Genomic DNA, 8,778 nt, shown 5'->3' with positions numbered 1-8,778 from the left:
TTTCAGCAAGGAGGAAAAAGGATTATGTCTGCAGGCAGAGGAGAGAAGAAGAAATTAAAGGTGCTTAAGCTAGACAAAAAGAAGATAATTAAGACAGAAAATCTTTGATTGCAGATGTTATAGCACCCACCAGGGAGAAAAGGGAGAGAACAGAGAGGACTGAAAACATAAGGTTAGTTTAAACTTAGAAAGAGGAAGTTCAGTTCCTCGCCTAAGATGGGGAAGAAAAAGAAATTGCCACAGAGTTGTTTTGGAATGGATTAAAAGGCTTATCTCGCATGGTCTTTATTTTGCCAGCAAAGTAACAGATAGCCCCTGTCAAAGGAGAAGGGGCACGGAGGGGCACCAAGAGGAGGGTGCAGGAGAAAAAAGGCTTAGAACAATGTGGGCAGGAAACTGCAAAGAAATGGACACCTGACACCAGGTGTCAGTACCTACTCAGTAGATGTTTGAATAAATTGATAAGACATTTTAAAAGGCCAGACTCGGTGGCTCATGCCTGTAATCTTAGCACTTTGGGAGGCTGAGGAGGGATGATAACTTTGGGCCAGGAGTTCAAGACCAGCCTAGGCAACATAGTGAGACCCCGTCTTTACAAAAAAGTAAAATAAAATAAAAGTTTTTTAAAAGACATTTTAAAAAATAGCTGGTTAGTAATGGGGAGAGCCCCACTGATCAGATGATAAAATTTTCTTATAACTTTTATATCTTTCTGTAGTACCACTACAGTGTTGATAGTAGATTCGCAGAATCAAAAGAAGGAAGGATAAATTAATAATGTCTTCACTGTGACCTGGTGGCTTTCCCTAGTGGTGCTAGAGGAAAAGTAAGAGCTCCAGGGTACCTAGGCTTTTGCTTTGTAAGGATAGCCTCAATATTGGTACACCCTTTGAAACACGGGCTGGGTAAGAATTTAAGTGTAGCCAGAAAAAAAATCTTGGTATGAGCTTCATTTATCAACACTTTATCATAAATTCATCATTGTATCTTCAAATTTGTGATTTTTAAAAATGTTGCCACCTTTTCTTTGTGAGGCTGTTCTCAGCCATCTGCTCTTGGCACTTCACACCACTCACCCAAAGAGCTCAAGCAATCATAGTTACTGTGACCACATCAGTGCTGACGAGAACAAAACGTTTTCAGATCCTGTCTCTCCCACAAACTCCAGGGCCATAGTTGATCTATGTACAAGTTATCTCCACTTGAATAGCCCGCTGTCATTGCAAATTCAATATTCTCAAAACCAAACCTGACACCTTTCAAAAAAAAAACCCAGCTGCACTTCTGTAACTGGCAAGACCCAGTCAGGAGACAGAAACCACACCAGTGTATGGAAAGAATTAAATATAAAGGATTGTTAAGTAATTATAAAGTTGTTAATTAGGTAACTAAAAGAGCAAAAAGAGAACTCTAAAGGACCACAGAGGTAGCAATTGCAGAACGCAGTTGCCACCCCTACAGCTGAGGGAACAAAGGGAAGAGGCCAGGGTGATTAAAACTTTGACGCTCAGGCCAGGCACAGTGGCTCACGCCTGTAATCCCAGCACTTTGGGAGGCCGAGGTGGGTGGATCACGAGGTCAGGAGATCAAGACCATCCTGGCCAACATTGTGAAACCCCGTCTGTACTAAAAATACAAAAATTAGCTGGGTGTGCTGGCACACGCCTGTAGTCCCAGCTACTTGGGAGGCTGAGGCAGGAGAATCGCTTGAACCTGGGAGGCAAAGGTTGCAGTAAGCCAAGATTGCACCACTGCACTCCAGCCTGGCGACAGAGCGAGACTCCGTCTTAAAATAAATAAATAAATAAATAAATAATAAAAAACTTTGAAGCTTAAACAAAGGCTCCCACAGAACTGAAATTCATACATCTGAGGAGAGAGCACCACTGATGTTCCTGAGTGGGCATGATAAGACGGGCTCTGCAAGTGTTAGAAAGATTGGAAACTGGATACAGCTCCTGGATGAGAGGCACTGCCGGAATGAAGAAGCGCCGCTTGATGGTGCTCACAGGATGCAATTAGATAGGAAACCCACATGGAACAAACTAGAGGTAACAATTCATTCTCCCACATCCAGCCTTCTAGCCCTGCTCTAGCATCCCTCATTGGCAGAGTGGAACAGGGAGCCAGTTGGAGAAGCAGAAAAGCAGTTTGTGGAATACCAGCCCCAGAATCACAAAGCAGTGGGTTTGGAGCTAAGAGATAATAACTTAATAACTGATGCAGCTTCTGAACTATATTAGTTAGGGTCCAGCCAGAAAGCAGAAACCACTCTAAGTATTTCAGAAGGATTTTACCACAGGGAATTGGTACATGGGTAAGAGAAGAGCTAAGAAGCCAAAAGGGGCACAACGAAGCAATCTGGAAATGCAACAGCAGGCACCTGCCGCCACCTCCTAGGCTGGAGGGACAATGGGAGTTAGTGGAGTTAGTGGAGCCCAGAATCTAAGGGCATCCAGAGGTCAGAAGAATCATGGCAAGGTCTGCATGGAGGGAACTAGAATAGTGGAGAGAAAGGCTGTCTGGCCAAGGAGGAAGAGATGTTGCTGCTAGGAATAATACAGGAAGCAGAGACAGCAGGAGAGAACTACCCTGGGTTCTCTTCCCCCCGTCTACACTCTTGTGCCAGTGACTTTTGTGAACTTAAAAGTATCTGAGATAGGTCTCAATCAATTTAGAAAGTTTATTTTGCCAAGGCTAAAGACGCGCCTGTGACACAGCCTCAGGAGGCCCTGACAACATGCGACCAAAGTGGTTGGGGTACAGCTTGCTTTTATAAATTTTAGAGAGACATAAGACATCAATCAATACATGTAAGATTTACATTGGTTTGATCTGGAAGGGTGGAACAACTCAAAGGAGGGAGGTGGGGGATGGGCCTTCCAGGTCATAGGTAGATTTAACAATTCTCTGCCCGGCACCATGGCTCATGCCTATAATCCCAGCACTTTGGAAGGCCAAGGCAGATAACCTGAGGTTGGGAGTTCGAGACCAGCCTGAGCAACATGGAGAAACCCTGTCTCTACTTATTTATTTATTTATTTATTTATTTATTTATTTATTTATTTTGAAATGGAGTCTCGCTCTGTCGTCCAGGCTGGATTGCAGTGGCTTGATCTTGGCTCACCGCAACCTCCGCCCCCCGGGTTCAAGCTATTCTTCTGCCTCAGCCTCCCGAGTAGCTGGGACTACAGGCGTGTGCCACCACGCCTGGCTAATTTTTGTATTTTTAGTAGAGACGGGGTTTCACCATACTGGCCAGGCTGATCTCGAACTCCTGAGCTCAGGTGATCCGCCTGCCTCGCCCTCCCAAAGTGCTGGGATTACAGGCATGAGCCACCATGCCCAGCCCATTTTTTTTTTTTTTTTTTTTTTTTGGAGATGGCAGGTCTCACTCTGTTGTTCCCCAAGCCAGAGTGCAGTGGAGAAATCATAGCTCACTGCAGCATCAAACTTCTGAGCTCAAGGGACTCTCCCACCTCAGCCACCCTAGTAGCTGGGACCAAAGGTGTACACCACCATGCGTGGCTAATTTGTTTTAGTTATTATTATTTTTTTTCTTGAGATGGAGTCTCACTCTGTCACCCAGGCTGGAGTGCAGTGGCATGATTTCGGCTCACTGCAACCTCCACCTCCCAGGTTCAAGCAGTTCTCCTGCCTCAGCCTCCTGAGTAGCTGGGACTACAGGCACGCACCACCATGCCTGGCTAATTTTTGTATTTTTAGTAGAGACGGGGTTTCACCATGTTGGTCAGGCTGGTCTCAAACTCCTGATCCACCCGCCTCAGTCTTGCCAAGTGCTGGGATTACAGGTGTGAGCCACCGTGCCCAGCCTGTCTCTACTAAAAATACAAAATTAGCCAGGCATCGTGGTGCATGCCTGTAAACCCAGCTACCCAGGAGGCTGAGGCAGGAGAATCGCTCAAACCCGCGAAGCAGAGGTTGCGGTAAGCCAAGATCACGCCACTGCACTCCAGCTTGGGCAACAAGAGTGAAACTCTGCTTCAAAAAAAGAAAAAAAAAAAGAAAAAAGAAACCATTATCTGATTGGCATCAGGTTGAAAGTGTTACTATCAGTAGAAAGGAATGTCTGGGTTACAGTGAGGGGTTGTGTAAACCAAGGTTTTATCCTGCACTTGAAGCATCCAGGTAGCAGGCTTCTGAGAGAGTAGATTGTAAATGTTTCTGATCAGACTTAAGATCTGTGTTGGTCAATGCTGGTCGGGCTTTTCCTGAATTCCAAAAGGGAAGAGGGTATAATGAGGCATTTTCAACCCTCTCTTCCATCATGGCCTGAGCTAGTTTTTCAGGTTAATTCTGGAATGCCCTTGGCCAAGAGGAGGGGTCTTAGAATTTTATTTTTGGTTTACACTTCCATTGCCAGAACCCACTCAGAAGCCAGGGGCAAGTAGTTTCATGTGATATGAGTTAGAGAGGGTAAGAGCAGAAAAGGATTTGGGAGCATCCAGGCAAATGGCCAGTTCATGGATGTATCCATTTATGTCGGTGGCACTGCCCTGCCCTTTCCCCACTTCCCTGCTCAGAATCCCCAAAATCTTTCGTTTTCTCCACTTCAAGTTCTGCATTCCAGTCATCACCTGGTCTGCAGTCCTTTTCCCCTAAAAGGGTTCCAATATATCTCCATTTCCATCACATTGGCCCAGCTTAATTCTGGCCCTCCTCACTGCAGATATTAATTATTGCTGTATTCTCTTCCTAACTTGGCTTGAACCTCCAGTTTTTATCTGCTACTGTCCCTTCTACGTGGTCTATTCCAGGAGTCACCACACAATGGCCAATCAGCCAAATCTAGCCCACCACCTGTTCTTGTACATCAAGGGTTTTTTAATTGATATTAAAAACCAACCCTTTTCTTTGTGTTGGGAACATTGCAATTTTCCTTGTACATAAGTTTTATTGGTACACTGAGTTAAAAGAAAAACTTCAGCCGAATTAAATTTAAAACAGTTAATTGAGCAAAAAAATGATTCACGAATCAGCCTCCCGAGCTAGAGTATCCTGAGAGACTCTAGAGCAGCCACGTGGTGGAAGATTTATGGGCAGAAAAAGGAAAGTGACATACAGAAAATGGAAATGAGGTACAGAAACAGCCAGATTGGTTGTAGCTCGGCATTTGCCCTATTTGAACACAGTTTGAACAGTTGGCCATGTTTGATTGGCCGAAACAGTGATTGGCACAAGAGTAGGCTACAGTCTGTTTACAATTCCATTTAGGTTGTAGTTCACAATGTACAAAGAAACCTTTAGGATGAACTTAAAATATGTAAGAAGGTAGCTTTAGCTTAAACCTGAGATTTAGCAGCTGCCATGCTCATTCATTTAGTTATTGTGTGTCACTGCTTTCACATTATAATGACAGAGTTCAGTATTTGCAACAGAGACCATATGTATGCCCCAAAATATTTACTTTCTGGTCCTTCACAGAAAAGTTTGCTGATTCCTGAAATTAAACTGACACTAATCCATTCTTTTTTTTTTTTTTTTTTTTTGAGACAGAGTTTCACTGTTATCTTCCAGACTGGAGTGCAATGGCGAGGCTCATTGCAACCTCCGCCTCCCAGGTTCAAGCGATTCTCCTGCCTCAGCCTCCCGAGTAGCTGGGATTACAGGCACCCATTATCATGCCCAGCTAATTTTTGTATTTTTAGTAGACACAGGGTTTCACCATGTTAGCCAGGCTGATCTCGAACTCCTGACCTCAAGTGATCTACCTGCCTCGGCCTCCCGAAGTGCTCGGATTACAGGCATGAGCCACTGTGCCTGGCCCACTAATCCATTCTGTTACCAAACTAATCTTCCTAAAATACCCTTCCTGTGGCCGAGCACAGTGGCTCATGCATCTAATCCTAGCACTTTGGGAGGCCGAGGCAAGCAGATTACAGTTCAGGAGTTTGAGACCAGCCTGGCCAACATGGTGAAACCCATCTCTATTAAAAATACAAAAATTAGCCAGGCGTGGTGGTGCATGTCTGTAGTCCCAGCTACTCAGGAGGCTGAGGCAAGAGAATCACTCGAACCCGGGAGGCAGAGGTTGCAGTGAGTCGAGATCATGCCACTGCACTCTAGCCTGAGTGACAGAGTCAGACTCCGTCTCAAAAAAAATAATAAAAATAAATGGCCAGGCGCTGTGCCTCACGCCTGTAATCCCAGCACTTTGGGAGGCTGAGGCCAGTGGATCATCTGACGTCAGCAGTTTGAGACCAGCCTGGCCAACATGGGGAAACCCCGTCTCCACTAAAAATACAAAATTAGCCGGGCATGGTGGTGCACACCTGTAATCCCAGCTACTCGGGAGGCTGAGGCAGGAGAATCACTTGAACCCAGGAGGCAGAGGTCGCAGTGAGCCGAGATTGTGCCACTGCACTCCAGCCTGGGCAACAGAGCGAGACTCCATCTCAAAATAATAATAATAATAATAATAAATAAAATACTCTTCCTCGTGTCATTTTCCTACCTTCAAATCGTTCCTTATGTCTACCCAAAGTCCGCAGCTTGTCATGATTCAATGTTTTCCCAAACTTGATGCCATATTAAATCAATATTTAAATCAATGATTTCGTGAGACAGTCAATATATCTTAATACAATGCCCAGTACACAGTGAACAATCAATAATTAAGGTATCATTGAAGTTATTTCACCTACCCTCCTATTGCTATTTGCCACATATCTTTCTACTCTAGTCAGGCTTGCCCCAGTTTTTGTGTCTGTATTACCAATAATATACCAATTACTTTTTAAATTAGTGTATAGGTTGAATTGTGTCTTCCCAAAATTTGTGTAAGTCCTAAGCCCCAGTCCTTGAGAATGTGACTATATTTGAAGATAAGGTCTTTAAAGCATTGCTTAGGTTAAAATGAGGTGCTCTGTTTTTTTTTCAGGGTAGGCCCTAATCCAATATGACTGGTGTCCTTGTAAGAAGGAGAAATTTAGGCATACCAGGAGACACCAGAAACATGTGCAGACAGAGGGAAAACCATATGAAGACAGAGTGGGAAAGTAGCCACCTGCAAACCAAGGAATCAGGCCTCAGAAGAAACCAGGCCTACTGGTACCCTGATCATGGACTTCTAGCCTCCAGAACTATGAGAAAATGAATTTCTGTTGTGTAAGCAACCAAATGCATGGTATTTTGGTATGGCAGCTCTAGCAAACTAATACAAATATTATCTAAGAGCATAAGCAAAATATGTAATCATTACAATAAATGTTAAAATTACAGAAAAATATAAAGATGGAAATAAAAATCACCTATAATTCCATCAACAAGTGATAACCATCATAAAATATTTGGAGGCCAGGCATGGTGGCTCATGCCTGTAATCCCAGAAATTTGGGAGGCTGAGGCAGAAGGATCACTTGAGCCCAGGAGTTCGAGACCAGCCTGGGCAACATAGGGAGAACCTGTCTCTATAAAATAAATACATAAATTATATTAAAGTAAATAAAATGTTTGGAGTATTTTGTTCCAGGCTTTTTTTCTAAGATATACATATTTTTTCATTTTCATAAAATTACCATCATAATGTACTTACAGTTTTATATTCTGCTTCTTTTACATAATTATGAACATTTTTCTTTTTTTTTTTTTTGAGAAGGAGTCTTGCTCAGTCACCCAGGCTGGAGTGCAGTGGCACGATCTCGGCTCACTGCAACCTCCTCTGCCTCCTGGGTTCACACCATTCTCCTGCCTCAGCCTCCCAAGTAGCTGGGACTACCGACGCCCGCCATGACACCCGGCTAATTTTTTTGTGTGTTTTTAGTAGAGGTGGGGTTTCATCATGTTAGCCAAGATGGTCTCGATCTCCTGACCTCGTGATCCACCTGCCTCGGCCTCCCAAAGTGCTGGGATTACAGGCGTGAGCCACCGCGCCTGGCCTGAACATTTTTATTTCATCATGGACATTTTACCACCTTGTTATCAAAAACATGTTTTGAAATGGCTACATATTGCTCTATTGAATGAATACAGTCTAAGTCATTTCTATTCCCCTATTGATTAAAATGTCACTTGTTTCCATTTTTAATCATTTTATTTTTCTTTATTTTTATACATTTTTGTCTTTTTTTGACTCACCTCAGGATCAGCCAGTACAAATATGAGAGAAATCAGTGTCACACAACAGTCACAGTTGTCATCACTTCCCTCCAGTTTTCATCTTTTTTGGAGTTTTGTTTGTTTGTTTGAGACAGAGTCTCCCTCTATTGCCCAGGCTGGAGTGCAGTGGTGTGATCTAGGCTCACTGCAACCTCTGCCTCCTGGGTTCAAGCAATTATCCTGTCTCAGCCTCCTGAGTAGCTGGGACTACAGGCACATGCCACCACACCCAGCTAATTTTTGTATTTTCAGTAGAGACGGGGTTTCACCATATGGGTCAGGCTGGTCTCAAACTCCTGACCTCGTGATCCACCTGCCTCGGCCTCCCAAAGTGCTGGGATTACAAGCGTGAGCCACCGCGTCTGGCCAATTTTCATCATTTTAAATAACACTGTAATGAACTTCTATGAATATAACTGTGATTAATTTCCTACGTGGAAATCTTTATAAAGGAATTACAGGTTAAACTTTATTACAGGCCAGTCTTCACAGTGTCCTCCACATACCCCACTCATCACTGCTTCCAGGCCTGCTGTCTTGTTCCCTCTGCCTGGAAGCACCAACTAAAATCTCACCAACACTCCTTCATAAATGTCCCCTGAATGTTGTGACCCCATGTCAATTTCACCCTCACAGTTACCCTGTATTTTGTTACCTCAA

General features: G+C 43.8%; 1 non-coding gene across 1 annotated transcript; it reads right to left on the bottom strand.

Annotated features, from left to right (window-relative positions):
• Positions 1-8,099: 8,099 nt before the first annotated feature.
• LOC115930707 (small nucleolar RNA SNORD41) lies at positions 8,100-8,168 on the bottom strand. Its single transcript, XR_004067322.1, has one exon. It is a non-coding gene; the product is annotated as a small nucleolar RNA SNORD41 (small nucleolar RNA).
• Positions 8,169-8,778: the final 610 nt, after the last annotated feature.

This window comes from Gorilla gorilla, chromosome 15, assembly GCF_029281585.2.
Source record: "Gorilla gorilla gorilla isolate KB3781 chromosome 15, NHGRI_mGorGor1-v2.1_pri, whole genome shotgun sequence".
NCBI lineage: Eukaryota > Metazoa > Chordata > Mammalia > Primates > Hominidae > Gorilla > Gorilla gorilla.
This window is presented reverse-complemented; position numbering and strand designations above follow the sequence as displayed.